The sequence below is a fragment of the Urocitellus parryii genome, chromosome 2, assembly GCF_045843805.1.
Source record: "Urocitellus parryii isolate mUroPar1 chromosome 2, mUroPar1.hap1, whole genome shotgun sequence".
Lineage (NCBI taxonomy): Eukaryota > Metazoa > Chordata > Mammalia > Rodentia > Sciuridae > Urocitellus > Urocitellus parryii.
Genome location: NC_135532.1, coordinates 161,752,287 through 161,768,013, shown reverse-complemented (window position 1 = coordinate 161,768,013; position 15,727 = coordinate 161,752,287). Strand labels below are relative to the sequence as shown.

The window sequence follows — 15,727 nt, the reverse complement described above, 5'->3', positions numbered from 1 at the left end:
CAACACTCGCCCCACGAGGACAGAGGCCCGCGCTGTGCCTCCAGGCACCTCTGGCAACAACAGGAGATGGTGCCATCAGGAGGTGCTGGGATGGCCCCACTGTACCTTATACAGAAGGCAAGATTCTTTAAATGTATCACAAAATATTTACACAATCAGTTTTTCTGAGATCCCCACCCGCCCCCCTCCAACATGAGAGAAATGCTTTGATACGTCATGGATTTGTCTGTTGGTTCAGAAAATGTGGCACCTACTTGTACACATGCATTACCTGGCATGCACCTACAGAAGCCAGCCTGGGATTCTTTCTCAGGGCTCTCATGATTCCTTCTTGAGAGTGAGGGGACAGAGCGTAGGGTGGGTAGCTTAGGGGTGAAGCCTGGATTTGGTAAAGAACATGGGTCCCACACTCACATGGCTCATCAGTTCTCTATCTTCTGCCTCCCCAGGCAAACTGAGGCAAGGGCCAAGACTTCCAGATGGTCAGTAATCACTGGGATAGCCACAGGGATGCTGGAGTAAGACCTGAGAAGCCAGGCCAGCAGGCTCCACCCTGGAGCTATAATTAACAACAAAAGCCAGAGGACAGCTTGCCTGCAGAATGCAGTCCTCTGAAGTTGAAAGACTTTAAAGATTGCACTGCATTAGTGCTCACAGTCTGAGGGATAAGCCTGGGATGGGTATCATTAGTGCACCTACACGGAAGATAGCTAGGTAAAACTGAATGGCATTCCAGAGCCATTACTGAGGCACTGCCCAGGCTAGGAGAAGAAAAGAAAACCAGGGGAGGGGGTGGTATGAATTTGGATCTTCGGCATAGAATCTCCATAGTCCAAAGGCACCTGATGAGTCTTATTCCTCTGTACCGAACTCTGACACATGTGGCTTGCATCTTGCAATGTGAGAAAGTACCGACAGATTTCAGCTCTCTGTTCAAGCAGGAATGAAAGCCAGGCTCTAAATATAAGTCCCTGTTCCCCAGGGTTAGAACTCCCTCTGCTCAATATTCCTCCCTTTCTCAATTCCTGGAACTTTTCAGCCTGTGGTTCAGATGATCCACAGGATTCCACAGTCACACCCGCTAACATTTCCCCTAGATGTGGTCCCGAGCTGGAGCAGGGTTGGAGGAACTCTCTCCTTCTGCTCCCATTATCAAATCCGTCATCATAACCTGTCCCCCAGAGAGCCACACTGTTTAAAGTGACTGCTAAGTGCTCTGAATACTGGGCTCCTACTCCCAAACTCCCAGGGAATCCCAGTTTTCAATGCTGACTCAAGAAAGAAATACTTCTTGGCAGGAGAAACACTCTCAATCTCTTTGTGCCTGATTGATAAGTCTCCCCCGCTTAATGACCACAAAACAAGCTCCCCTGTTCTCCATTGCTATCTGTGCTCAACAAGAACATCCCTGGAACCTGGGATGAAAGCAGTGATTTCAGAGACTGAGGGACCTGTGGCCCACCACCGGATATGAGCACACAGTATCATGGCCTGCCCAGGGGATGCACACTTCCCCGTGCTTCCCCTAGCCTGCAGCTCCAAAGTAAGCAAAACAATCTCCCAAGGAGGAAGACAAACAGCCCCATGTGCTCTTCCCAGCTGTCTGTTTAGGGGTGGGAGGGAGGGTCTGCACAGCTGGTACTTCCAGATGTGGAACCCAAACACAGGCAGCTCCTGACAGTTTACCAGCCTGGTTAAACTCCAGTAGCACCAGGGCCAGGCTGCTCGGCAGAAGATGGCAATGGAGCTGCACAGTAGACCTACAGCTCTTGTCAGGAAGGTTTCAGCACTCGGCTCTGAGCCCCTCCTTTTCCAGCTCCTTGCTCACCAGCTGCTTATGTGTATGGGGCAGGCAAGAGAGAAAACTAGAGAGGTTGCCAAGTGAAAGCAGCCAGTCTGATAGGGGTATATACTTCATGATTCCAACTATGTGACATTCTGGAAAAGTCATAACTATAGCATATATATAACACATACATACACATATATGTAGTAAAAATATATATAGTAAATATATATGCTTACTACAGTAAGATGATAGTGGTTGCAAAAGTTTTGGGGGCAGAAGGAGGAGATGACCAGGACCAGGTAGAGAATGGGAGACTTTTAGGCAGCAGAATATTACAATCCTATCATAGTAGGTACATGCCATCATATATCTGCCAATACCCAGAAAATGTACCACACAAAAAGTGGACCCTAATGTAAACTATGCCCTTTAGTTAATAATGAAATGTCAATTTTGGTTCACCAATCGTAACAAATACATCACACCAGCAGAAGATGTTAATTATAGGGGAAAAGGGTAGGGGTTAGGTGATAGAGGTGACTTGGATGGCAACTCTGTTTTGCTTCACTTTTCTGTAAACCTAAGACTGCTCAAAAAGAAGATTATTCATTTAAAATAATAAAAGCAATAATTTAAAAAAAGAGGCATGGGCTATTGCCCAGCTCCATGACATGCTTGCTGGGTTGGGTTTTGGCATCTGGTTGTACTATTGCTGAGGCACATTTTTCTACTTTTATTGTCACCACAAGACCTCCTGGGATCTTCCTCACTATTTTTATTCTTCCTCTGCTTCTAAATCTTGAACCAAGTCAGAAATGTCTAAGATGCAACTTGAAGTCAGATCTATGTCCCCTCTGAGGTGGCACCCAACACACTCTTCCTTACTTCCAGCAGCTGGTACCATCTCTGTAACTGGTGTGCCTAGCACGGGGGCTGGCCCCACCAAGACCCCTGTGTATGGAGACTGAACTATTGTCAAATCCATCCCATGCCCACCAGATCTGAAAGACCTCCAGTTGGACTCAAGTGACTGGAAGAGGGCAGCATCAAGGTGGGTGGCCCAGGCCCACTTAGGAAAGCCCAGATGGACAACCAGACTATAAACTGGTGGGACAGAGGAAGAGCTGGGCTTCTCTGCAACTCCTAGCCAGGCCATGCACAGTGCTGGGCATAAAGTGGATGCACAATAAATTCTTCTAAAGTGTGTGATAAGGACTGGGGCTGGGGCTCACTGGTGAAGCGCTTGTTTAGCATGTATGAGGCCCTGGGTTTGATCCTCAGCACCACATGTAAATACATAAAATAAAGGTCCATGTACAACTAAAAAATATTTTTTAAAAAAACAGTGCCATAGTTAAAATAATAATAAAAATAATAATAAAAATAAAAATAATAATAATAATAAAGTGTGTGATGAGGGAGGGCAGAGAGGACATCCATTGCTTTTTTTCTTCTTCTTTATAGTACTAGGGATTGAACCCAGGGCTACTCTACTACTGAGCTACACCCCCAGCCCTTTTTCATTTTCATTTTGAGTCAGAGTCTCACTAAGTGGCCAAGGCTGGCCTTGAACTTGTGATCCTCCAGCCTCAGCCTCCCAAGCCACTGGGATTACTTTGCATGCACCACCACATGCCTGGCTTCATTCTTGTATCTCTCTTACAGATGGAACCACCTGCCTAGCCTTGGACAATTGCTGAAGTCTGTTACCTTGGGGAAGAGTGAAGGAACTGGGCTACCTCTGTCGAGGTCCTGCACACGTCTACTGCCTGGCTTTTCTAACAGACTCTCGTCGTTAGTACTCTTAGCACCTTCCCTCGAGGTTCCCCATATACATACACCCCTGAATACATTTTCTTGTATAAATCCATGCGTAATTATAGTTGCCCCTTGGTATTTGTGAAGAATTGGTTCTAGGACACTGCCCCCGCAAAATCCATGAATGCTCAAATCCGTCATAAAAATAGTGTAGATAGTATTTGCATGTACCTAAGCTACACTTTAAATTATCTCTAGGTTACTTAAAGTAGTGCATACAGTGTAAATGCTATGTAAGTTGTTGTTATACCATGACAAGAAAAAAGTCTGCACATGTTCAGTACAGACATGATATTTTTAAAAAAAATATTTTCTATTCATGGTTGATCCATGGTTGACTGCATCCACAGGTGTGGAACCTGTGAATACTGAGAACTGACCATATTTCATCTTGTTTGAAATTCTTACGCATTAATTTTGCAATTCAGGAGAGTACTGCAGATTAGAAAGGAAAGAGAAAAGGAAAGGGGAGAGAGAGAGAGAGAGAGAGAGAGAGAGAGAGAGAGAGAGAGAGAGAGAGAGAGAGAGAGAGAAACCAATTCTCTTCTAGTCCCTGGGAGAAACAAGGTCCCTGGATCTGTCTTCCTTCTACAGAGGAAACAGGTAATATGCAAATGAACAAATAGATACATATCAGAAGGTGACAATGCTGAGGAATAATAAATTAGGTTGAAAGGAGAGAGAATAGTGGTGGGTGAGCGGGGCAGCAGGGAACCCACTGAAATGGGGGAGGAAGCTACACAGGAATGTGGGGTGAGAGCCTTTCAGACAGCTGGCAGAAAACCTCTGAGGAGGAGAAGGCTAGTTAGAGGAGTCCTGGGGAGGCCCATGTGGCTGTGAGGTGAGCAAGGTAGGCAGAAGTGAGGCAGAGAGGATGGGGTGGATCCAGGGTACTGGATTTTTCCAGATCAAGGCATTTTGATTTTTCATGGATGTTTGAAGCCATGGAGAGTTTTGAGGAGAGAAGTCAGCTCCACAGTCCTGGTCAGAAAAGTTAACAGAAGACTAGAGTGGTAGGAGATCATAGGATTCTACAAACACTTAAAGGTAAAGCCAGTATTGTTTGCCAATTTAAAGTGGATATGAGGACCCAGGCTGTATCTCAGTGTAAGAGTGCTTGCGCTACTACTTTCAAACAAGATGCAATATGTATGAGGCCCTGAGTTCCACCTCCAGCACCACAATAAATTAATAATGAAAATAAAAGCAAAAATAAAATGGAGTATGAGAGCAAGAGCAGAGTAAAGGATGACCTCAAGATTTTGGGTAGGATGGAATATGCTGAGTTGGGGGAAAGGCAGAGGGGAAGGCTACAGGGGTGGGATGGGGTTGAGGGACATGCTCTACCCAGGGACCAGGCCTGGCCCAACCTTGTGCTCCTCTTTCTCCCCATCTTCATTTCTTTCTCTCTGTAGACCTTGAGTTAGTTGGGGCTCCATCAGCAGGACCTTCTGCTGGCTCATTCTCCTCTCTGCCTACCCTACTAAGAAGGCCCCTTTCACTCTGTTCCTCCTTCTTTTCCTAAATAACAACAGCTACCATCCACTGATGGTTCCCTGCCGCGACCCCTCGCCAGCAAAGGAAACACGACACAAGATTCTTCCTTCAGCAGTTTATTCAGGCCTTTGTTTTGACATGTCTTTTAGCTTGTTTCTCTCTCTACTACTACTACTACTACTACTATTCCTACTACTACTCCTACTGCCACTACTACTACTACTACTACTACTACTACTACTACTACTCCCGTGTGCCCCAGCCTTAATAAAGCAGATAAAGCCCCAATGCACAACTGCCAAGTGGACTTTTCTCATAGGGTGCCAAGTCACAGCGTGCCAACTCATTCTGATAAGGAGTTGTTTGTCACAGACTACAGCGGAGACCAGCGCCATCTTGTAATGGCGGCCACAGTACACAGAAACGGCTCACCACAGTTCCCAATGCATTTCCTGAGTTTTACTTACATGACCTCGTTTCCCCTTTGCAACAACCTTAAGAAACTGGCGTGGCGGAGTTTATGTAACTTGCCCAGGATCACACACCTAGCTATTGGCAAAGCCAGTATTGAAACCCAGGCTGGTCTATTTACAAAGCCTCCCATTAACCAAGATACTATACAAATCCCAAATCTGGAAGTGGTTCCAGAAACATGCTTTTCTCCTAAAAACCTTTTTTCCTAGCACTTCACCTGCCTTCTCATAAGATGCACTCCAGACTTCTGTCCTCTCAGATAGGACCTCCTAGAAACGCTCTGGACTCCTTCTGTACCTTCCTCTCTCAAGGAAGGATGTTACCCTAAATCCAGTTGCCAGAAGTTCTTTTCCTTCCCAACATCTTCCAGACCCTGAGACTCTAAGTTGTCTTTTCCCACTAGTGAGGAAAAGAAAGCTGATCTGGAGGGATCCGGGGTGGTTTCTGACAGTATGACCAAAGAGAATCCGATTCAGGCTCCTGCACTTAGAAAACAAAAACACACCGCAGAGTTGACTGCATTCCTGGGTCCAAACTGACTTCTCCCCGGTTCCCTAGAATTTCTTATCTCTTTAGAGTGGGTGAGTACAGATGCCAGGCACCTGGGACTTTTGAGGTGAGTAAGAAATTTTCAATCAAAAGTGTTCCCTCAGGCCATGTCACAGCATCCTCATGGCCCTTTAAAAGACAGCATAAGTACAGACCGAGGAGAGGGACAGCTGGGTCAAATAGTGGTTCCATTCCCAGTTTTCCAAGAAATCTCCACACTTCTTTCCATATTAGCTACACCAATTTGCAGTCCCACCAGCAGTGTATGAGTGTACCTTTTCCCCCAAGTCCTCACCAACACTTACTGTTGTTTGTATTGTTAATAGTTGCCATTCTGGAGTTACCCAAAGGGCTTAAAAACATCATACTACAGGAACACAGCCACATCAATGTTTATAGCAGCACAATTCACAATAGCTAAACTGTGGAACCAACCTAGATAGATGTTCTTCAATAGATGAATGAATACAAAAAATGTGGCATATATACACAATGGAATATTACTCAGCATTAACAGAGAATAAAATCATGGCATTTGCAGGTAAATAGTTGGAGTTGGAGAAGATAATGCTAAATGAAGTTAGCCAATCCCCCAAAAAACCAAATGCTGAATATTTTCTCTGATATAAGGAGGCTGATTCATAGTGGGGTAGGGAGGGGGAGCATGGGAGGAATAGATGAACTTTAGATAGGGAAGAGGGGTGGGAGGGGAAGGTAAGGGGCATGGGGTTAAAAATGATGGTGGAATGTGATGGACATTATTATCCAAAGTGCATATATGAAGACACGATTTGGTGTGACTCTACTTTGTATACAACCAGAGATATGAAAAATTGTGCTCTATATGTGTAATAAGAATTGTAATGCACTCTGCTGTCACATATAAATAAAAAAAATAATTTTAAAAAAGCCAGCTTGAAATGAGAGGGGATGAAAGGCACAGTTTCTCTGACTACCTCCTCATTACGCTAGTCACATCATTATATTTTAAACCTGTGTCTTCCCATACCCAGAGCATCTTGGCTTCAAGTTTCCAGTGTTTGCTAAAGAAAAACAAGGAACAAGGGTAACTACATGTCCTCCGCCGCCAAACCTCACCACCCTCCTAAGCCAGCAGGGAGTGGGGTGCTTTGCTCTTCTGCAGGTACCTGCCTGTCGAATTCTTTCTGCTGGCTGCCCTGTGAGTATTTGCCTGGAAGGCAGCATCTCCTGTCAGTTACCTGTCTGTCAAAGCTGCTACTTCCTTCCCCAGGGTATTTTTCTGTACAAGCTGCCACTTTTCCTGACCAGTAAAAGTATCTGCTGGGCCAAACACCTTCTCCCCCTGAGCTCATTGTAAGCACGGAGGACCTGCTTGATCAGACTTGCAGAAAGCCTAGGCACAGATGGATTCATCTGGCAGCTATAGCAGGAGCAGAGATTTGGGACAGTCGATTCAGACAATGTCCCGGAGGAGGAGAAAAAAAATATCAAGAGACAAGTTCAGAAATGAAACCCAAGATGGAGGTGGCTTTCACCACGGCCTGCAAAGTCTGACACAGCTGGACCACAAAGCCTGGCTTCCCTGGTGCTGCTGCTTCTGAGCCATTCAACACCTTCCACTTGTGGTCCCAGTTCTATATTCATGTGGTTTAAGGCAAGTCTCATAAAGGTCCCCACATGCCCCTTACGAATAGTTAGCTGCAAAAGAAAGTTTTCCCAAACTGAAGGGAGTCTGCTTTGGGAAGAGAACCTATCTGGGTTCCCCCCTCCACACACACATTAAGTTTGGGAGTCAGCAGACCTGCAATGAAATCTTGGCTTTGCCACTTCCAGTTGTGAGACCAGAGAAAATCAGTACAATTATTTAAGCTTTAGCTTCTTATCTGAAGAATAGGATAATAATGCCCAGCTTCACAGGACCACTGGGTGATCAAAGGAATAATGCCAGTAATTCTTAGCACAGGGCCTGGCACCCAGTAGGTATACACTAGATGGCTGCTATCAATCTCCCCATCACTGGGAGGAAGTGGAGGCAGGCAGTGCTGCCTACTTGTAACTGAAATTAGCATGCCTGGGCCTGTGCTGCTGGTCCACGGCTGATTTCCCTGATCTGTGGGGTGAGAAGCTGCACTAAGAGCTTTGCTTTTCTTTCTGACAAGTGAGAATCATCATTGTTCCTTCCTCAGTAATCATAAGGAAAGGTACCTGCCTACTCGCCCCCTTGGAAGAAAGGCTCGCCACATAAATACAAGGCTTCATTTGTAAAATTGGGGGAACAAAAATTAACTCCGTCCATCACAGTGACCATCTTCAGGCAACTTGTTCAGTTCTTTTCACCCACACTCAAGACACGTATGGTGTGTCAGTGACAAGGGGATTGGTCGCCAATGTGAAACCCACCTATAGAAAGCCACCTTGTTGTTCCCCTTTGGGGAGGAGGGCTAAGTTCCCCCGCCCCCACCCTCTTCTTTCATTGTCAAAGACCACCCACTGAAACTTGCTGGCAAATTGCCATAGTCCAGACTGGCTAAAGCCAGCCGCCCTGCAGCAGCCTCCACCTCTGCTACAGAAGCCTACAGAATGGAAAGCACCTGACTGGGGTCTGTCACCTGGAACTGACTCAGAGCCTTCACAGATGGCAGACCACCAAAGGACTCAAGGAAGGGGTGCAGGTGATTATTTCAGAGGCCTGTACATTGAATGATCCTGAGAATCTAACTCTTGTCTATAACTTAGCAGGTTTTTATACAATTTGTTCACTACCAAAAATTCATTCATAACGACAGGAGTAATCATCTCGGCCTTTATGTGATCTCACTTGACTGCCAGCATTAATAAATCCCCTTGACTTGGGCATAACTATGTAAGAAGGAAAAGCTACAGTAACTCCACTATAGTGTGGTAGTCATGAGGCAGAAAACAGAGAGACAGAGAAGTGGGAGAGATGATCTGTGAAATTATTAAGAGCAGTCTCTGCTTTCATAGAAAACCAGTAAACCCAGAACCCCCCAATTTTCCTCTCCAATTAACTATGACCCATACCTAATAAACCTACTGGGATTGTAATGTTAGGTAAGTAAAGACTAGTAAAGGCACTTGGCTTTGACTAATCTGGAAAAATATTGGCAGAACCAGGGAAGATGGGGGAGGTTTTCTTTGAGAGTAAAGTTGCAGCCCAGGCTGGATGGGGGGCTCTGAGGCCAGGTAAGTCCACATACTTTCCTCCCCTACCTGGGGCTCCCAGCTCTTGTGATATTCACCTCTCAGCAACCCAGGAGGTTTTTTGAGCAAATGAAAAGCCCAGTGATTTTTATACCTCTAAAATAAGTTTCCCCTCACCTGCTACTCTGGGAATAATGTCAGAGTCAAGCAAATCTAATGGGGCCAATGGAATTCAAAGGTAAAAGGATGAATTCATACATGTGTTTCTAAGATTCTCAGTTAAAATCTGATATAAATGAGAAAGAAAGGAAAATCACTAATTTTTTCTTTTCCTCCTGAAAACTACTCAGTAACTGATTTTGGAAACAAGGCCAAAACCCAGATTTCTGAGATTCTGTATTTGATGCAGAGATTCTAAGTCTTAAGTTTCCTAAAATTAAACAAGTAACAACAACAAAGACATGACTTTGAAATCTCCTGTGTCTACCATACTTAAACCTATCATCCACCAAGGAAAAATGAATTTGCTGGAACAAAACAATGAACAATTCATACAAGCAGAGTAAAAAAACATTCGGTACTACCTGTCTGGCTCTAATTTTAAGATTTCCTGAGGTATTCTCTCCCCTCTCTCAAAAAGTCTTTCTTAACTGACCCACTGCAAGTATTTGCATTTCACTTCCCATGAGCAATAGAATTCTGGATGCCCATGTGGCTCTGGTATTGATTCCTGCCAGTCTAAGCCATGATGCCAGGCACATAGCAGGTACTCAATAAAAGCCTGTTGAAAGAATGAAGACTCCAACCTACACACACTTCATCACCCTTGTCGTGTCCAATGTTGTCCAAACTCATTTTGGCAAAGAATAACATGCCTTTGCCCTACTTTCCACTGCTCAGCTCCTTTTGGGTTGTTTTTCTTCAACCCTACTTACCCTGTCCACATTGGCATTTTCCTGTTACTCACCAGGAGAACCAGTTGAGACTTTCTCAACATTTTCTCTGGCAACCAAATTAAGTTGACTACATATTACTGACTATAGTCTTTCTGCTATGATTTCCTCGTATTGCCCAATAATCCTGTCCCAAACATCAAAGGCCTTCTTTGAAAATAAGGCCAAATTTATCATTAGGAAAAGAAAAATTATTTCCTGGTTTCATTTCAGAAGACGCAAAGAAATGGAATCCCTCTGGTTTTTGTGAGATAAACAATGCCCAGTACATGAGACCACAAGGCATTTGCTGTAAGACCACTGTCAGAAACGTAAACACTTGGCTTTCCTCACCCAGACCTGAGCAGGACTTTTCCACAGTGAGCTTAGATCCTGAATCTCACAGTTAGTGGTTTGTATCCAACAAGTCTGACAGAGTTTGCCTCAGGGCAATGGGAGGGTTCATGGAGCCAACACAGGCTTCGACTAAGAGTGTACTCGCCACTAGAACCAACCTGAAGGTTAGTCCAGATTCCACTCAAAGCTGGATTTTTTCAATATTAAAGGATGAGAAACACAATCTTCAAGTGATAACACAAAACAAGGGAAAAAATAGTTGATCTAATAGGATAGAGATTTCAGACTGTGAGCAGAAAACCTCACCTACTTCTTCTACTCCTTTGCTGCTACCCTCAGATGGTGTGAATGTTGACAAAACTTCATGGGTCATGGGTTCCAGGAAGCCTGAAACAGGACTGAGGAAAAAGAGAATTGTTTCATCTTTTGAACAATAAAATAAACAGTTCTGAAGTATTTGCTTTTTGTAAGGTGCATTGCTATAAACCATAGTAATTCCACATTAACCCCTTTTATGAATAAGAAAACAGAGGAAAAGCAATTCTTCTAAGATCACAGGCCTCCATCAATATCCAGTTACCTGGCTCCTTGCTAAAAGTGAAAACAGTGGATTAAGAACAATACTACATTTTACAAAACCATGAACTTTTCATCCGATAGTGTATTTTCATCAACACTCACCAAATACTTCAAAACACATTATAAACAGGCCTCATATATAAGTAGGCTTGTGTGGAAGGATTTAAGGTGCTGGGCAGCAGGCTCCTACTGAGGAAGAATTATCCTGAAGGAGGATGGAGTCTCATATAACAGGTTGAAAAATTTGGATTTTAAAACTGAGTAGTGACTTGATTGTGGGACTGATGGAGAATAGTGGACTGCTGGAGAATAGTGGAGTGCTGTTAGGTAGACAGTGGGAGCCCAACTACATGTCAGGAGCAATTGTCAAGGGCATCAATAAGCAGAGAGGAAGCAGGTCTGGAAAAGATGGTACAGATGGTGGAATTACAAAAGGAAGAACAGAAAAGACTGTGCCAGGTTGGGGAAGGAGTCTTAACTCTGCAGCAGTAGAGATGTAGGAACAGATTAATGTTTTGATTTGAGGTGGTGTAAACAGAGGTCAGAGGCAGAGCTTGGGCTTCAGAGGGATCCTATAAACCTCTTTCCTACATTCTACCTCCCCTTCTCTATCCATGACCAATCTGAAGGCTCCAAGGTGGCAAAAATCTTCTTGGGAAGGTTTATGGTAAACATAGACTTCTAGATTAAAACTAAACACCCTCTCCCATATCACTCTTCAATCCCAAATACTTGATTCAGGCTCATAAATTATGAAAATATTGCAAGTTGAAGTTCCCATGGGAGCATACTTAGGATTTGGCTCATTCCCACCAAAAGCAAATTGGTTGGATATATGTGTTCTCTGTGAGTCTTTGGTTCAAATGTAGATATTTTAGGGCTGTCTGATGACAAGAATCTACTTTTTAACATAACTATATAGAAGGTATATATGCACATGGATGAACAAAAACAAGTCATGCTATAGCATGGGGAGATTGTGGGTAGCTCTGTGTGTGTGTGTGTGTGTGTGTGTGTGTGTGTGTGTGTGTGTTGCAGGAGATTGAACCTAGGGCCTTGTGCATGCTAGGCAAGTGTTTGAACAAAGCTACAGCCCCAGCCTGTACATAACTGTGAATAACTTTAAAAACACTTTTATAATTAGTAGTAGATGTTTGTGCAATGAATAAAATTTGAAGGTAATCACTCTTTGATTAAGAAAACTTACTTTGTTGGGACAAGGAAGCTCCCAATTGGGTGTCTGATGCAAGATAAATATTTGTTAAACTGAAATATGGAGGTAACAAGAAATTACTTATGTTAAAGTAGATAAATTTTTTTTTAAATGGGAAAATCACTATCTTTCCTCTCCCTCCCCAATTTCCATTCTAGTCCCAGATTGCAAGGAGGTTTAAAGTTTGGAGGGAAGAAAGCAAACTGCAGTGTATAATATCTTTTGGAGCCAGGTTAATACTTCTTTATTCAGGGGTCACAAAGTACTGGACAGAAATTATCCAGCACACATGGGTCTTCAGTTAAGTTTTGAAAGGCAGAGAGAGAAACCTTTAATTCATTAAGCATGTCAGTGACAGCTGAAATTTGAACCTAGACCCCCTAGGGCCCTTGGAACACTGATCATCAGGCTCACTTCTTGCCCTCCTTTCTTAAACCCCAGGGGTCTTTGGGGAAGTCAACTGAATTATTTCATGAGTAAAATCTCCTATTCATCCCTAGGCTATGGAAACCACAAACAGTTGTTGAAGAGAGAGGGGATCCCAAGCACTTGAAAAAGTACTTCAAAAAAAGTAAAATATCTGGGTCCATTTGGAGGCAGGCATTGCAGTATGGAAAGAAACATAAATCACACTCCTTATCGTGATTGACTGATAATTAGCACCTAAGCAGGTTTTTCCCCCCTCACACCCATCTCCCCATTTGCTGTCAAAGGACCTATTATATGAGCCTCTACCAATTAACCCTCCCAAGTAAAGCCAGATCCCAGAAGCTTGGGCAATATCTCTTGAGTGAACTTCTCCTGCAATGTTGCTCTGCTGAGAAACCTTGAAAGAGAATAAAAGGGGACGTCTGTACTGCTTCTGGCCTCCTGAGGGCCAAATTCTGAGTAATATATTTCCATGAGGGAGGATGGTGTCAGCAAAGAGGCCTAAGGAGGGAATTCTGGCTTCTTTCATTTTTTGTATAAACTTATTCCAAAAACTCATCTGGAAGGAAAATCTTAACCCCACTGCTATTTCTACCCGCCTCTGTCCCGCTGACCCCAAGGTGCTTCAAGAGTACCATGGGAACCCTCTGGGTCTCAATTATGAGGCCATTAAAAAGTGCCAATTATAAGACCTCAGAAATGTCCCTGGGAAACCTGTTACACACCTCAAAATGGCCAACCTCTTGCCTCAGATTCACTTTAAGTTCAGAAAACAGGTCATCCAGATGTATGGGTGCCCCAGCCCCCACCTGGGTCCAACAAGACTGTGCGTTAGTATTTTCCATGTTGCCCTTGAGAACATGGAGATAGATTTATTAGCTGTAACCAAAGGGCTAAAAAGGCCATCACAGAGTGGTGCTGCCTGTTCAGAACCCAGTAGTGGCATAAATTAGAAATGTTTACACATTCAAGAATGTTAAAAACCACGTTCATTTAAGGGTCTATGCTTGCAGAGTTCCGGGCAAAAAGAGCTAAGTGACAAATGTGGGCTTGGTACAGGGCATTTGGAGGTGGGACAAGGGCTTGCAACCAAATATACTTTTCACTTAGTCTACTCAAAGAGGTAACTCTGAGTCAAAAACTTATGTGAACCCATTTGAGTTTGCAGGGAAGAGATGGGGGGAGCTGCAGAACACCCACCACACCCAGAAAGTGCCTGTTTGGGATTGCTGGTGTGTGGTTTGGGTATTCTTAGCTCTAACTGCCACATCTCTGGAGGAATACAACTCGTGTTTCAAGGGACTCTGCCTCTGCCACCCCAAAACACAACTAAACAAAACCATCTCTAAGACTCCTGAAATCCTTCCAGGTCTGCCTGACTCGCACCTCTCAAAGTTCTTCTATTGCCTGGAAAAGCAAACTAAACTGAGTATCTGAAAGTCAAGCAGGCCCTTCAAGAATCCAGCAGAAGATTCTTCCTGAGTTCCTGGCCCTCCTCGCAGCTCTTTCCCACTTGTCCTAGAGATTCATGCCCCCACCTTCTTGCAGTTACATAAATAAAAACCCCAGGAGTACCCTGCGGGCGCCAACACACACACACACACATACACACACACAGGCGCGCGGGCACTCACACACAGGCGCGCGCGGACACACACACACACACACACACACACACACACACACACACACACTCTTACAAATGCCTCAGTCTCACAGACACTTCTGGACACCACTTTAGCCTCTCCCCTTCTACCACTCCTGTTAGGGGATCTTTTCTGAGGCTGTTTGGGTTCGCTCAGTCCATCATTTTAGTATTTTCCTTTTAAAATGTCAAGGGTGATAACCTCGCCCCCGGAGTCCAAGCGCGCATTGAGTGGTTCTGTGCATCTGCTGACACCGTGTGGGATTCTCCCCCACGGTCCGGCCGGGGACCCGGGCGCTGGGTGTCAGCCTTCAGGGCAAGTCTGGGAGGCGGTCTGGGCCCTCCTTTTACCCGAGAAGCTTCCGGGAACCACGACCCGGCCAAGGAACCTGAAAGCACCGGCCGGGGAAACCGGCGCGGCATCCTGGCCCCGGCTGCCCTCCGGGCCCAGCTTGTGGGTCCAGCGCCTGGCGCGCCCCGCCGGCCGAGTCCCCAGCCCCAACCCTAGCCCGCAGCCGAGCGCTCAGAGCCGGCGCCAGCCGCCGCGCATCCACCACAGCCACTCGCCCGCGCTCGCTGGGCGTCCGCCGGCCTGCGGCTGCCTCCAGCCCCCTCCTCTCCCCAAACCAACAAACATATACAACTTTTTATGAAAAGAAAACAAACTTCAGAGACGTGACTCACCTCTGGTGCAGCCGCAGCCTGGGAAGGGTGAGCCGAAGCCCCGGTGTCAGCGTGGTGGGCGCGGAGAGAGCCACACAGCGCCGCGCTGCACAGACACACAACACGCACTGTGACACCCGGGGACACACAACACGGGAGAGCGGCCGCAGCCGGAGCAACAAAGGAGCCTCGGACCGAGAAGCTGCCGGCCGGGGTGGGAAGCGCGTGTGGCTGAGGGTGTGTGTGCCGTGTGTGTGTGTGTGTGTGTGTGTGTGTGTGTGTGTGTGTGAGTGCGGTGCGTACGCGGCGGCTGACACTAGCTAGCCGGGGCTCAGGGTCCCTGCTGCAGGAAGCCGGGGCCGCGGCGGAGGCGGCAGCAGCAGGAGGACGAGGCAGGGGACGCCGCGCCCAGCGCACCCGACCCCTCCATATGGAAGAAGCTTTTTTGGATGACTGAACTCGCAAACAATTCCTTCTTTTGCTTCTCCTGCCTAGGAGCCTCCCATTACCGCGGGAGGAGGGGAGGGGGGAGCAGAGGAGGCGGGGAGGAGGGGGAGGAGCGAAACCAAGCAAAGAAAAAGTCTTGGAAAGGAAGCTGGGGGAAAAAAAAAATCCACACAGTCCCCCAAACTCCAGTC

The 15,727-nt window shown here is 45.7% G+C and overlaps 1 protein-coding gene across 4 annotated transcripts in view; it reads right to left on the bottom strand.

The window, feature by feature from the left end:
• The window catches only part of Boc (BOC cell adhesion associated, oncogene regulated), a 77,874-nt gene extending 62,368 nt beyond the window's left edge, over positions 1-15,506 (bottom strand). For 2 of the 4 annotated variants that reach the window (XM_026394284.2, XM_026394307.2), the window contains exons 1-2: positions 15,111-15,506; positions 10,867-10,958 (exon numbers count right to left, since the gene is read on the bottom strand). The gene's annotated coding sequence lies outside the window, so the exon portion shown is untranslated. The remainder of the gene's footprint in view (positions 1-10,866; positions 10,959-15,110) is intronic. The other 2 variants (XM_026394289.2, XM_026394299.2) reach the window with 2 other exon arrangements.
• Positions 15,507-15,727: the final 221 nt, after the last annotated feature.